The 15661-nt window shown below is 42.4% G+C and overlaps 1 long non-coding RNA gene across 2 annotated transcripts in view; it reads right to left on the reverse strand.

Annotated features, from left to right (window-relative positions):
* LOC146651438 (uncharacterized) overlaps positions 1-15661 on the reverse strand; it is a 291944-nt gene that overhangs the window by 938 nt on the left and 275345 nt on the right. Inside the window, exon 2 of one of the 2 annotated variants that reach the window (XR_014907849.1) lies at positions 1-101. This exon is cut by the window's left edge and continues 107 nt beyond it. This is a non-coding gene — a long non-coding RNA (uncharacterized LOC146651438). Of the gene's footprint in view, positions 203-15661 lie in introns of those variants that run through there. The other variant, XR_014907848.1, reaches the window with a different exon arrangement.

Genomic DNA, 15661 nt, shown 5'->3' on the forward strand with positions numbered 1-15661 from the left:
TGGTGTCATAGCCCCTCTAGGAGTTCAGAGTTAAGAGGTCAAGAGTTAATGTTTCCATTGTAACACCTCCAGATTTGACAGAGAAACACTCATTTTTAACACTCGATTTTAACTACTATCATTTTACACCTCAGAGTTACATTAAAAGAATGTGACTCTGCTTAGAGTAAAATTAACTCTACTTTTGCAAGAAGACTATTAACACCAAAACATTTAACACTTTTGAATTTGCTGTGCACCATTACCAAAAATCTAAATGACAAGACAGATGAGTTTAGATGAAGGTTAGGGGAAGATGAGGAGATATGCACGGTTTTAGTGGATAGAGACCAGTTTCTTGTATGGTAAATGGTAAATGCCTACTTCCACAGTGACGGTCAGGGTTGGTGTCACTGACCTCTGGGATCTGAGTGAAACCAATCATTTCAAAGTGATTCATTTAAGCTACAAAATCTTAATTATGAGGCGATTAAAGTGTCCTATAAATAACCCGTCACTAAAAGCCAACCCCATAAACGTGCCCCACCGTCGGCGCCCTTCTCCATCATTCGAGTTGTTCCTCTCCTGTCAGCCGGAGAATCATGAGACGAGCTGCAGACTGAGAGGAGGAGACGGTTTTGTAATATCTGCTCCCCGTGGCCTTGCGTCTGGCTCTTAATGGCACTTCACAGCGGTAATGGTGCTGGGGGTTAATGTTGATGTGGATATGACTCTGCGTGTGTGTAGCCGACGGTCGGCCTGTCCTTCATCCCCAGAGCTGTAGCTCTTTATCAGCCCCGCTCTCTCGGTGTCTGAAAAGGTTTATGGGTGAAACCCGGCTACTCTGGATCGTGCCACAGGGCTAACACAGGGCTGTGGCTGCACTATTTTCCTCCCGTCTTTCCCAAACAGATGCATGTGCACGTGATGATTTAAAGGCCCAACAGCCCGCGAGCCCGGGCTCGGAGACGGTCGCGGTCCAGACTGATATCGATCCGCCGTTTCATTGCTTTGGTTTACGAGCTGCTCCAGTTTAATTGAACAGAAGTGAAGCTCAGAGATTTCACCTTTCCCAACGAGCACTGATGTGTGATTAGTGTAATGGGCCCGGACAGTGGTTCTTACATCATGCATCAAGTTTCTATCTAACAGATAACACACTCTTCATTTGCCTTGTTACTGTCACAGCATGTCAAGATCTCAGCCATGCTGAGAAATGCGTATTGATTTCCAGCTCCAGCATGAAAGCACGTTTTGCTTTCATTGTGGCGAGAAATAATTTTCTAGTGTTTTTATCACATCAAGCTAAAAGAAAGTCATACACAATTCATATCCAGACTTTATAGGGAGTAAATACCTAGCTCTTCATCTACTGCTGTTTCACCCCATCTGCATGGACTGAGATCCAACAGCCATCTGGCTCTTTCTTTATTCTCCCAAATTGATCTACCACTCAGCTAACCCTCCCCACACAGAATATATATGACTTCACCCTCCCATTCTCCAGTTAACCCACAGCAAATCAGCCATTTAAGTTTGGGAGCTTGGCCAAGGCTATATCTCAGAACAGAAAAAAAAAGAGGGAGCGAGGTGAAAATTTGGGTCTATGACTAAAAGCGTTGGCTTGCACCCAGCTCCACAGTCAGGGTTAAGGTAGCTACAGCTAACAACTCTGGATGTGTGAGCTCACAGCAGACATTGTGTATGCATGTGTTTCCCAGCATCCCGGTGTTGGGTTTCAGTTTTCGTGCTGATGGGAGGAAACGCTGATTTAATTTCAGCCTCCTTGGAGCGCTTGATTTACAACCCTCGATGCTTTGAGATAATACACTATGGCCGGGCCGCATTAGCTGAGAGAGCAGTGAGAGTTAACCTCTTAGATGGGTTGCCGGTGATCTTGTGGATGCTAAGGTTAGAGTCAGGTTAACGTCCACTCTGTTTTATGATTTATTTATTTTTTTGGCAAATTGAAAAGCTTTTAATAAAAAAGTTGTCAAGATGGATAAGTCTTCATTTGAAAGGTAACATCTTTGGTTTCTGAATAGGTCCCTGTTTAGCATGTGGCTAAAATACAACAATGATTGCTGGGACAGGAATGTCACACAGGAGTGTTGAACAGTTTAACCCTCTGAGGTTTTTAAAAAAAAAAAAGGGTCTGAGGTAAATCTTTAATGGTGTTCTGTTGAAGTCATTTTTTTTTTTGTAAACGTTTTTAAGGATTTGGATTTTCACCAGTGATGACTTAGATCTCAAAGAGTTCTTGCCCTTTTGGCTGCTCTCTTTAGCGGTCACCACAGCAGATCAGCTGCTTCCATCTAGCATCCTTCAATACATCCATGAATCTTTGCTGTGGTCTTCCACTTTTTCTAATCCTGGAAGCTTCAAATTCAGCATCCTTTATGCATTACATCTACTTTCTGTCCTCCAAACATATCCAAACCATCTCAGTCTTGCCTCTATAACTTTTCTCCAAACTGAGACTATCTGACCTGTCCGTGTGATCTGCTCCTTTGTAATATTGTCCATCCTGGTCACTCCCAGTGAAATTCTCTGCCCCCAGTCTTTTTGTCAGCGTCAGCATATTTAGAAAAAAAATTGAATTCCTTTTAAAAGAAGTACAATGTGTTTGACAAGTCTTAAAAAAACATTTGCATTATATATGGTTCATTTTAGCAAGTATCCTGTTTTATTGTGAAGAGCTTTGTAAGAGGAAGTGAATGTGGTTGTGATCTGTAGCAGGACTGAGAGAACTTGCAATGGAAAGTACAAGATGTTTGTGCAAGTGTGCATGAATGAGCTGGACTCTCTGCTCGACAGTCTTTATCCTTGCGCACATTTTGCAAACTGTCCACCGAGCAGCTGCTCACTTTTGTTTTAGTTCTCGAGCCCGCGCTCGAGAACTAAAACATGTTTTCTCTACGGAAAACATCCTCCACCCTTTGGAGGGGGAAATGGTGCAGTGAAACCATGCTAGCCCAGAGCTATAAGAACCCAGAGTGATGTTTAAACTGAGTGTATGCTGTCCCAGCCTCTGTTTCTACCTGTTCATGCTTCTAAAGTAGAAGTTCTGTGGGGATCACTTTAACGTCTCTTTGTCCTGGTTTTATCTTTGCATTGTGCTGTTGGTTTTGTGTTCTTATGGTAAAAACCCAAAAGAGATCACACATGAAAATCCTTTCAGGTCATTTTATGTAGTAATGCAAAACTAATCCAAAGTGCAAATGTAAAAAATTACTTTCTCTGGCGAGTAATTAAGCAACATACTGCATTACTTTAAAGAAAAGTAACAAATAATGTGTTTAAAACAATACTTTTGTTGAGTAGCAACCTCTTAGTGCTTTCTTTGGAGACGAGCAGAAGGGATTTTGTGGGAAAATGTTGGCGTTCTTTTTGTTTGCCAGTTATATTGATTATTTTCTTCAGACACAATATTCAGTCCAAATTAGTTGAAGGCGTTACTTAGGGCTGGGCCATATTATACCGTTCACGGTAATGCCGGTATAATGTTAGGCAACGATAGGAAAATGAAATATCGCGATAGAATATGAGTAAAACGCGCATGCGCAGTGCCTTTGTTTTCATACGCACATGGCCGATTGTTGAGTGAAACAGATGAACCAGAATTGGTTTGTAAAAATGGTGCAACTTCAGCGATGTGGAACTGGTTTGGTGTTTGTCCGTCAGATACACGACAAAGCACATTTTTTTTGCAGAACATGCAAGCGGCCGTCGGACTAAGATGCCCTTAAATCTGGGAGTAATCTGGGTCCTAAACTCCCTATACTTCAGGTCAAACGAACACTGCAGCATCACTAAGAGTTAAAAACTGTCTAAATTCTTTCATCTTTAATAAAACGATCAGCATTGCTGCTTTACCAGGTGTAACTATGAAGTTTAACTTCCAGGCATCCATGAAAACAAAATGTATTACATTTAACGGAGTTAGAAGCTAGCAGGAAGCTAGCGGAAGTTAGCTCGCTAGTTTCGCTAGTTACCTAAGCATGATATAGCATGTTCTGACTGAGAGATTTCTGAAAGAAAATCAAACGTACAGCTCTGCTATCACTTCCAACATAAATGAAGACAGGAAACTAAACAGCAGTGACGTTTGTAGGGTTACTGAAGTTGGGCTAGCTGGTATATAATGATGTGCTACGTGATCGCTAGCGACACAGCTATGTTAGCATAACATAAACAGTGAAGCTGGAGGACGAACACTAACACTTTTCCACTTATAAAAGTTAACGTTAAGGTTCCTCATGGTTAGAGACAAATGCAATCGCATGGCAGGATGCTGTAAAAGGACCAATCTTCAGTCAGGAGAACTGAGATAATCCATCCACAATACGAGGTTAGTCATTGATATACTGCAACAACATGGGAATAGAGCAGCTGCCAGAGAATTCAACATTAATGAATCAATGGCACAGAAGTGGAGGAAGCAAGAATAATGAGTTTAATAAAGTTTGATTTATCTGACTGCTTTGTTTCGCTTAATGTGCCTTATAATCCCGTGCACCTTATGGTCCGAAAAACACGTACTGCACACTGCAGTTTAATGTTGCAATGCACCTCTTTTTAACTTCAGTGGATATTATACATGGTTATGCTCAGAATATGTCAGCCCATTTCTACTGGAAATGCCTTTTGGTTAAACTTTCAGCAAGGAATTTGCATTTGCACTGTTACATTTTTATAAAGCTTTAATGTACATAAAAACCAGCTTCTTGTTTAAGTGAAAATAAATGGAAGGTTGTCTTTTTGCGCTAGTAATGTTGTGGAGTTGTATTTTGTCTCGCATCAATTATATCGTCAGTTATATCGTTATCGCAAATTTTCAAATATATATCGTGATAAATATTTTTGGCCATATCGCCCTGCTCTATTCGCACGTATTAACAGATTTTGATCCAACTTCAGTGTGATATACACGATGTACATTAGGATTCATGCTGTGTTGTAGACATAAGCGATTCATGAACAGAGCTGAAGCCGACATGAGAGGCTTAGATATCAAACTGAGGCATATTTGGACTGCAAATATGTTTCTGACAAAAGGAAATAAGATTTTGGATGATTATTATTAGAGGGAATTTTCTCCATCTGCTCTGCAGATGTATTTTATGGAAGCGGGATGCTGGTTTCATGCATATAAAATGGAGAGGAAAAGGGAAAGACAGACAGCCAAATAGATGCTCATCCTACTCTTGACCACACGCTCATCTCCTTTTTGACCATGGATCTCCACGATGGGCTCTCGCAGTTTTATGGCCTATAACCATTCTGGACTATAACACGAGATGTCATTATACATTCCACGGCAGAGTGGCTCTCCTCGTCTGTTCTGTGCTATTGAGCAGCAGGGTGATCTTCAAAAGGAGACAAGCCAAAGACAGGTCCCCCAGAAAATGAGATGCTAAGGTCATTAACTTTTATCCTTCAACTAGGTTATGGGTTTAAGCGGGACCATCGAGGCTCCTCTCAACAATCTGGCCCCGCTCTGGCTGAGGTGAATTGTGGGAGGCGAAGCTCACAGAGAAAAAAAACTGGACTGCGGTCCTGGATTAGTTGAGCACTTTTCCTAATTTCCCTGTTGGTTTGAGAGCAGCTCTCTTACAGTGTCAGAGCAGCATTACTATGCTAGCTTTGGCTCTTATGCTTTAATAGAAACTATTCAACCATAACTCACTAATGGGCTGTGGGTCATCCTTGGGTCAACATGGAGTCATGAATAAGAGCCACACTTTAAGTCAGGAAGTCTTCCAACCTAAATGTCCGTATATGGTAGGAGGTTTAATTCTCCTCTCTGATATGACCCGTGGTAGCATCAGGAGTGAAACCAATAAAAAACAGACTAACTAACCCTTCTGTGATGTCACAGGCATATGGTGAGTATCAACCACCAAAAGTAACTTGTGTTGCTTTTGGAAACGTCTGTTTAACCGTTTGAGTTAAATTAAGGATTTTGTTTTTGTTTTGGTCTCTGTTGCAAAGGTGAAAAAAGGACATGAAATAATCAGGGCGTCAGTACACCTGCCTGCTTATTCATTTAAAACATAACTTTATAATAACTATGTAAATAATGGTTATTGATGCACAGCAGAGATTTTGGGTTAGCAAAATGTGTTTTAACTTTACAGGAATCATGCACATAATGTTCATTGATGGTTTACAAATTTTGAATGAATTAGTTAATTAGTTAAATTATATTAATAATCATTTCCATTTTATTCTTCTGGATTTTTATTCAGCATTGTATGTCATGGTCTTGGTGAGTGGCTGTATTTTTCAATAGAGCTGGAGTTTCCAACCCTGGGTGGAGCCACATCATGCCATTCACGGTCTGCACCTGTTTGCCATTTGGACTTACCTGCATATAAGACCAGCGCTCTCAATGAGTCCTTGCCAGATCTTCTCCTGACCTGCAAACCCTCAAGTCTAGTCCACCATTATACTCTCAGCAATACTCACAACTTCCTGTTGCTGGTCTGCTAGATAATCATTTACTGCCAAGCGCTGTTGGATTTACATTCACCTGCCTTCCTGCCACTCCTCGAAGGATTCACAGAAAACACCCCCTCTGGACCACTTAAACTGCTTCATAAACTAGTTCATGTTTCATAGTTTGTAGTTCATAGCTCACGTTCAGACATGTTGCTCGCATTCATGACTATTGGGTTCATACCCATCACCTGATTGTTCAGAGTGATTTGTAAATTTTGTTATTCCATTTAAACCTCTTTCGTCCATGTTGTGTCTGCGTTGGAGTCCATCCTGCTGGTTATTTGGCTGCCCAGCCATAAAATTGTATTGATTAACTTTTATTGACTATTTGCTTATTATGTATATCTTGTCTTTTTATACTTTTTAGTTTATTAGTGTTTTTTTAATTCATTTTAAGTGTACTTAATAAGTCACAACAAATAATTTACAATCTTATCAGCAAGTGAAGTTCTTTGAGCATCACTTACTTAGACTTAGTTCCTTCTGCGCCAGATGGTGCATTGGGCGGCAAGGGATCGCCAACGAGCTGGGTTTGCAGCCTCATCTTCAGGCTCATCCCATGAAATATCGACCGCTTTCAGGTCCTCAATGAATGACCATCGTCATTTTGGTCGTCCACGGCTCCATGACCTCCGGGCAGGTCTCCACGACATGGCTATCTTCGGTAGTCGTTACGGATGTTGGCAAAGAACGTGCCCGGCAAAACAAAATCGTCGCTCCAATACCATGTCCGCTAGCGGTCGTGGGGCAGTGCGCTGAAGGACCTCCTCGTTGGTAACATGATCTCAATACGAAATCTTGAGAATCCGTCGGAGGCCGCGCTGTTGGAAAACATTCAGTCGTCGGGTGATTGTTGCCATGGACTTCCGTGTTTCGCTCGCATAGATAGCCATTGGTACGACTATCGTATTGAACAAACGGACTTTGGATGATATCGAGATGGTGGTCGACCTCCAAACAGGATTCAAGTTGCGCATGGCACATGCTGCCTTTCCGAGCCGACAGGCAATGTCCTTGTCTGTGCCACCGTCCGGTGTTATCACACTGCCCAGATTCATGAACTGAGCGACTTCATCAAGCGGGTGGTGGCCAACGAGTATCGGAGTATTCGCTCTGGCATAACCAATACGCATGACTTTGCTTTTGGCAGCGCTGATCCGCAGTCCGATCTTTGATGCTTCCTTTTCCAGTATGACGGTTGAGCATCACTAATCTAACATAATAGAAAAAATAATAAAGACTAGCTTTTGCTGTTAACTCCACCCTCTCTTCTAAGTATGGTCATTTCTAGCTCAAAAAAACAACATGTGGCAATCAAAAGGTCAACACTAAGAGGAAGTAATATCATGGAGACTTGCCCATCTTTAATATACAGTCTATGGCTCGGATAAATGCTTGAATCCAGACAGTGAAAAAAATAAAATAACATTGATGTGTTGGTGCTATACTGGGCAATATTAAGATTTAAACTATGCACAAGCACAAAGGCTTCTGATTGATTTCAATATTCTCAAATTTCTGCTGAGTAAAACTAACCAAAGAAATTTATGCAAGCTGACTTTTTGAAGCTATGCCTCTAACTGCAGCCATATAAGTGGATGTTTGAGACATCACTAATGCACAGTGTGAGAAGGGGGGAGGCACCCACAGACTCAACAATGGGAGCCAGCAGAAGAAGAGAGGAAGAGGGAGATTTCATCAGAATCAAAAACACACCAGCCGTCAGTGTATGTTAGTCAGCTCCCGGGATGCTGACGACAGAGGATACGGGGTTCTGGGGGTGGGAAAGGCTTTGTAGCATCTCACACACCTGAAGGGTAGAGAGAGCAGAAGGCTTCACCCCTGGGCTTTCACTTCATCTCCACAGCCATGTGGAATGTTTTGATTTCCATAGGCAGCGGCACCGAATCAGACCCCGGTTCTGCTGCGTGCCTCGGTGCCAAGTGCTTGTCTTTTTCCTTCACCTGTCACTTCTCCATTTCCTCCCCCATCTCTGGTGTTATTATTTTATTTTTACCACTTTTTTCCCTCCATCTCTGAATGGAAAGCAAAAATAAGCTGATCATGTGACTCCAAGTGTCTCGTGGGAGCTGAGGAGGAACACACAGTTCAAGGAAAAACCAATAAAATCAACAATGAAATAATATCACTGCTACATTTAGTAAGGGAGCATGTGAGGGAAAAGTTTCTTGGATAATTTATGAACTTCACAGAAAAACCCCAAGCTAAGAAGTCAAATTTAGATGTAAGGATTTCAGCGTGGATCTAAGGTAACCCCTGTTAGAGCTATGCACCAGAGACTTTTTTCTTTTTTTTTTTTGCACATAAATTTAATTTTTTATATTCACATAGCATCGTTTCACAACAACAATCTCAAGAAGCCTTATGTCTTTTAAAGTAAAGACCCTACAACACAGACAATCCTAGGCTACTTCCACACGTACACGGGTATTTTTGAAAACAGAGATTTTCCGTTTTCTTTTTAAAAAATAATCCCGTCCACACGGGAGAAATGAAGGAAAATGCTGCTAGGGACATGCCAAAGCAACAGGTGGCGATATATTCCTAACCGTGCAGAAATGTTGGCCAATCAGAAGTCTAGAAGCTTCGGTGGGAAAAAGTAAACAAAGCTGGGGGATAGAAGCAGAACCGAGTCGTATGTGTGGAGGGACAGTAACTGTGTGTGTATATGTAAGCATTTAAACACTGCAGAGACTACAATTAACAGTAATAGTATTGTAGAAATTTATTTCACCGAAACAACGTGGCGTACAGTGTGACGTCATAAAATGCGCACAACTTCGACGCTGCGTTTTCTCCGTTTTTCTCGTCCACACGTAAATGCAAAAATTCAAAAATATCCACCATGGCCGGAGTTTTAAAAAATCTCCATTTTCAGTGACCGAAAACGCCGTTTACGTGTGGACGAAAGGTGCAAACACAGAAAAATCTGCGTTTTCAAAAATACCCAGGTACGTGTGGACGTAGCCCTAGCCAAGCAGCACTTGATGAAGGAGGGGAGGTAGAACTCCCTTTTAACAGGAAGAAACCTCCAACTGAACCTCAGTGGGGGTTTTTTGTTTTTGTATAATTCTTTAGGGCTTAAGTCTGGAGTTATGAGCTACCTAGTTGATTTGGTTAGCAAGCAGCATCCATAGTGTTACAACACAAAGGCACACATATGGGCAGATTAGAGCTAATTAAAACACTCATAAAACACCTGAATTTTTCATTTTACAGTTGCACCAACAGCACAAACACCAAACTCCCAGCTAGCAACTAAAGCTGCCTGTCAGTCAAATTGGCTCCACCCCTAACCCCAGCATATGGATGAGTATCAGGCTCTAAACATGTTTATTTCTGCTGTAAAGTCAGACACAGAAGTCTGACTCCCTGCTCCAGAGTTGGATGCTTGATATTATACACAAATACTTTACTTTCTCTATAGGCTGGAAGAAGGAAATACCATTCTCTGCACACCAATGCAGCTCTGCCGTCCTATCTGTGCCACCTCAAAATTAGCAATTAGCATTTATATAGTACCACAATAATCCCGAGCAACAGAAAATTGCCACGTGTGGGTCTAAGAATGTTTCTAGTGTAAACGCTGATTGGATAGGATGAAAAGTGACGGAGTCATTGTTGGTTTTATTTATTTTACGGTTAGACCATTGTGTCTTTGTCCTTACTGCCGTGGCTTTCATATGTGCGTGAGCTCCATGTGAGTCTCAGCCTGCTCATTTCCCTGCAGGTCAACTCCCACTCACACGAACACAACGGCAAAGAGGGAGGGTGGGAGTGAACGAGTGATGGAGGGGGGTGACTGTGAAAAAGTGATAGAACACCAGCAGTTGAGGGAAAACGTACAGTAGGCGTGTGTGTGTCTGTGTGTGTGCGCATGTGTGTCTGTGTGTGTAAGCCGGCGAGCATGCTGCAGCATGTCTCAGCTACAGAGACGGCACAGAGAAGCAGAGCAGCAAATGATGACAGTTCAGGGATGAGCCCCGAGCTGTCAGCAGAAATGGAAATAAAAAGGGCTGTGAGTGGCCCCACAGCAAGTCAAAGTGACAGCCATGTAAATAATATTGGCGGAATATGCTGCAATTTAGGCATAATTTACCCTCCGCCCCTCCCTGGCAGAACGGGAGGAAAAATGACAATTTGTCCTTTGAAGGTTGAAATGAGCATTTCAGGCTTGCAGGAAGAAAAGGCCTGTGTTAGCTACAGTAAGGGCACTGTGGCGAGAGCCTGAGCAGGCCCCTGTGCGCTTCCTGCTCCGCTGCTCGGTCCGGGCTCTGAAAATCATTACGGCAACCATCTGTCTGTCGTGACCTTGGCATATATTCACTTCACATTTATGGCGTTTAAACCGAAAACAGATGCAAAGGGCCTTTAAAGGGAAGTCTGATGCACCACTCGCGGCTAATGGCTCAAAAGTGTGAACGCTGCCTTTGAGGGGCCCAACTCTGCCACCGCCATCAAATGAAAATACCGTACAGAGCTGGCAGCCGAGGCCTCGTTAGCAAGGCCAGCCAGAGCACTTACCAACTTCTATTACCGTGAAGTGACGGATCTTTTGACGAGGAATGCACTTCCTGGTAAGGTCGCGAAGTGGCACCAGAAACCCTGCAACGGCTCTGCAACTGCAGAGAAACAAAATAATGCTCCCTGTGCAGCAGATCACTTAATATTCAGGATAAATCAAAAGCATAACAGCCTCTTTTATGATTGCTCTTTTGATAAACCCTATTAGCCATTCGTACCATGCAAACTCCAGAAGTCTGAAATGATTCCGAAGATTCTTTGGACTTTATTCAGACATTCATATAAATAATTCCTATCAGGTAAATACATTGTGGAGGTAAAACTCTTGCTGCAGCCAGGTTTCCTGAATTGACTGCTGGCTCTCCTCACTGCTCAGAGAAACTGTGACTGTGTGGTAGAGGAGCTCATCTACTGATTGGATGCTTGAATGTTTGTTTACCAACCTGCATATGAAAGTGTCCTTGAGTAAAAAAGCTCCAACAATGGGCGCATGAGTGTCAGAATTGGACCACGGAGCAATGAAAGAAAGTGCCCTGCTCTGATGAATCACATTTTCTGACATATACAGGAGCATGTGTGTCAGTTACCTGGAGAAAAGCTGGCATCAGGATGCACTATGGGAAGGAAGCAAGCTAGCAGATGCAATGTGATGCTTTGTGCAATGCTCTGCAATGCTGCAGACCATACACAGCTTGTCATGGAAACTATGTATGCTGACAAGCAACTTAAAGAAGTCCAGACGCTTTTCTTTGCAAGCTCCTTTGACTACGATGACCTGGATGACTGAGAACCTTCACAGACATATGTATGCTGACGGCTGTGGCCTCATTCAGTAGGATAGTGCTCCCTGCCACAAAGCAAAAATGGTTCGGGAATGGTTTAAGGGGCACCAGCAACAAGTTTAAGGCCTTGACTTCACCTCTGAACTCTCTAGATCTCAATCTAGGGATGTGCTGGACAAACAAGTCTGAACCATGTTGGCCCCACCTCACAATTTACAGGATCTGTTTTAACATCTTGGTGCCAGATACCACAGCACACCTTCAGGGGTTTAGAGGAGTCTATGTCTTGATAGGTTAGGGTTATTTTCACACAGGATATGTCTGATCAGTCTGTGATATACATGTGTTTATCCTGAAGTCTGTGAGAGTGAATCAGAGCATTTAATATGGGGAAAACATAATTATCACGTAATTATCGTGTCGCTCTTAAAGAAGTTGGGAGGTGTAAACTTGTGACACTTGATGAAGGAACCAGAGGAAACGTTGAACAGATGGAATAATGTCAAGCAATTAGAATATTGGATTTCGGGACCTTTCCCTCCATCGCGTTGTTGTTTATTTCCAATAAACAGATGCAGCTTGAACACACTGAAACAATTATGTTCAAATCCTCACAGCTCGCAGACAGCTCCAGGTCAAACAGTGCTTACAAATAAATCTTCAGTGTTTGTTTTTCCCCTCTTTTGGATTTGTCACATATGACAATTTAATAAATGCCAGGAAGTTTGAAAGAAGTAAAAGCTCATGTGGTACTTGATGTGAACTGGTGACACTACTAGTTGTGTTTCACTTTCAGTGTCTATCAGCGTCTCTTGCATCTGCTGTTTTAAACAATTGCTTGTTTTTGTTGTTTTTTATTAACGTGTCACTGCAGGAAGATCTCAGGTTGGAAAAGGGAAGAAAAATGATGGCTGCACATGCCTAATGTCGTGTCCTGTGGTATCTGGTAATGTACCCTGTGGATCGAGTGGATTTTTGGGGCAGGGCTTCCACCGCATCCTGCAAGTACTCACACAGATTGAAATCCGGTGGTTTGGAGCTTTGTTATCATGGACTTTGAACAATCAAACTAACATCTATATAAATCCTAACAGCTGCAGAACATTGTGCTGTAATAATATCAATAATGTTACAACTACACCAGAAATAACAGCAAAACCTTTTGGCTGAATTTGGATCCGCATGCAAAACAAATGGTGAAAAAACAAAACAAAACTCAGCAGCGTGGTTTGTGTTTGGTTTATTTACAATCCAATAATGATTAAGATAAGTCAATAAATGTTTGGGTTACTAGGGCCAAAAATCAAATAATCAAAAGATTTAATCAAACCATCAAACCTGATTTTTAACAACATAAAATGAGCAAAAACATCTGTTAACAAAGAAGGCCAAAGTCCAGCTTTCAAGTTGCCATCACGCTACATTTGCAGCCAATTCCAAGAGCTGCACATCATCAACAACATGTTTCAGGAGCCAAGCAGCTAGAAACGCTCATCCTGGGGCTTCCCGTGCAGCTCCAGTGATGTTCACATTCGATTCAGGTGTGACTGATCATGCACTCAGATTGGCTGCATGTGTAAGGTGGGTGTAGCCACCCTGATGTCAGCCTTTAATAGAGTTAAACTGAAGGCCAATGTCTAAGACATGTTGGGTTTTCTGAGCCAATAATTATATATTTGGACAGGAGCTCCCTGCCAGGATCTGATATTAATGCACAACTAGTACAGAAAGCTCAAAGCCTGCCAAATGCTCTACATTCAACCAAGAGGTTACAAAGTTCTACTAACAGTAGATTTACGATTCTTTTATTTTGCCATGTTTGCTTTAACAGACTGGGGATTTCTCAGACTTCCAACAAACACCGTAGCTTTATTTCTTCTGTCAAATTCTCTATAATTCAGCCCACTGGGCTCTAGGTCCTCACTGATGATGACAAGGAACCCTAACTACACACCCAATTTGAAAAGAAAATAACAAGAGGAAGAAAGTGACTTTTTTTTTAGTTCCTTGCTTGACTTCCAGAACTTGTGAGAACAAATTTCTAAAATAAAAAACATATTTTGACCTGTTCACGTATGAGAACTTTGACCTCAGAGCTTTAATGTCAGTTTGGTGTCTCTCTTCACGGACTCGAGTTTTAGCCTAATGTCTGAACAACTCAGCATCTCTTTTCTCTTTCATTCTCATCCTCGAGGTTCAGGGAAGCTGTCACTGCCTGAGCCTGGTCCTAGTAGTTCTTCCTCCCCAGCACCGCTGCTTGTTTGTTTGATTGTTGAGTTTCTTTCTCTAACATTGTAATTTAGGACAGTGGTCCCCGACCCCCGGGCCACAGACCTGTACCCATCCGTGAGTGGTTTGGGCTGCAAGAGTTGAGGCTTGGGTGTGGTTTTTGGGGTTTTTATCGTTAACTCTGTTTCCCTGGGTCTTTTCCTGTGTTGTAGTTGTGTGTCTTATTTTGAAATAAATATTTACGCATTACCTTAGCGACCAGAGAGCATGGAGGCAGAGAGGAGGATGTTATTCTCAATGTTGTTGGCGCATTTCAGGAGGACGCTGCTAATAAAGTTACACAATTACACGCGTTCGTGAAATCGCGTTTATTATTATATTTACAAAACACCACAGTTTTTGCCTTGGTCGTATCATTTTATTTTGTTGTATTTATCAGCAAGACTTTAAAAGCCAGTCTGTGAAAATATTGTCTGACATTAAACCAGTCCGTGGCGCAAAAAAGGTTGGGGATCGCTGGTCTAGGGTACCTGATAGGATGGATGACTGGATGGATTGCGTAATGCGGCTTTGTATTATTGTAGGATCTTTACCTTATGGTATAAAGCGCCTTGAGGAGCCTGCTGTTATGATTTGGTGCTATAGAAATGAACTGAAATTTAACTGGATGGATGGATTGCATAATGTTGCTTTGTCCAGGGCCTTTCGCTTGTACATTACTATTGATTCATTAACCTACCACTTTTTCAGAAACGACTCCTCCGGTGAACTTTGACTCATTCAACACGTCACAAACCTCTAAACACATTGTTCAAAGATGCCAAGCTTAAATTCATCTTCCACAAGCCACATCCGGGCTTCCCTCCTCTCTGGATTACCTTTATCCTCGCACAGACAGATTAAGTTATCGGATCTTAACAAGGAACCAGAGATCCAGTGTCCATTTTTTTTCCAGTGCTTTCATGCGCAACACTGGGCCCAGTCTGCCCTCAGGAGCTGATTAATCTGTACGCCATCCCCAGGCTGCAGCCCTGCTCTGCTCTCTCTGCTCGCCTCACAACGCCACAGAAACCCACAAGGTGCAATCCAACACCCCTTAGAAGTTCTCTCCTGCTGAGTGGGAGTATTGTGGAGCAGCTCAAACAAACACCAGTGTGTGTGCCAACAGAGGTTCCCAAAGGAGCCGGGGAGAGGTGAATGAGGAAAAACGGCGGCTACTCCTCCTCGTGCACTCTCACCTCCCACTACCTTCAGCCCGGGGAAAGTGGGAAAGTTTTAGAGAAGTGAAAGTTCACAGTAGTAGCATGTAGATCATGGCCAGATAAAGCATCTCATTTATATATTTTCAAGAATGAAAACAGAAGCATGCAACTGTCTTCAAAGGCAAACACACAGAGACGCTCTCTGTTGATTGTTGTGTCCCCGGAGAGGGGATTCAGGACGGCCCGAGCCACGGAAACCGCCTAGATATAAACACACACTCTGAGATGTGTCTGAGTTTGCCACATCTGTGCTGTCAGAGGACAAAATACAGCTCTACACATTTTACTTTTAAGAAAAAGCCAAAGAGTCTCGGCGAAGGCTTACAGGAAAATTACACATCTCTGTAAAGTGATCGGAAA

The sequence above is a fragment of the Rhamphochromis longiceps genome, linkage group LG16, assembly GCF_057381845.1.
Source record: "Rhamphochromis longiceps isolate RC_006_pf linkage group LG16, R_longiceps_female_GT1.1, whole genome shotgun sequence".
Classification (NCBI taxonomy): Eukaryota; Metazoa; Chordata; class Actinopteri; order Cichliformes; family Cichlidae; genus Rhamphochromis; species Rhamphochromis longiceps.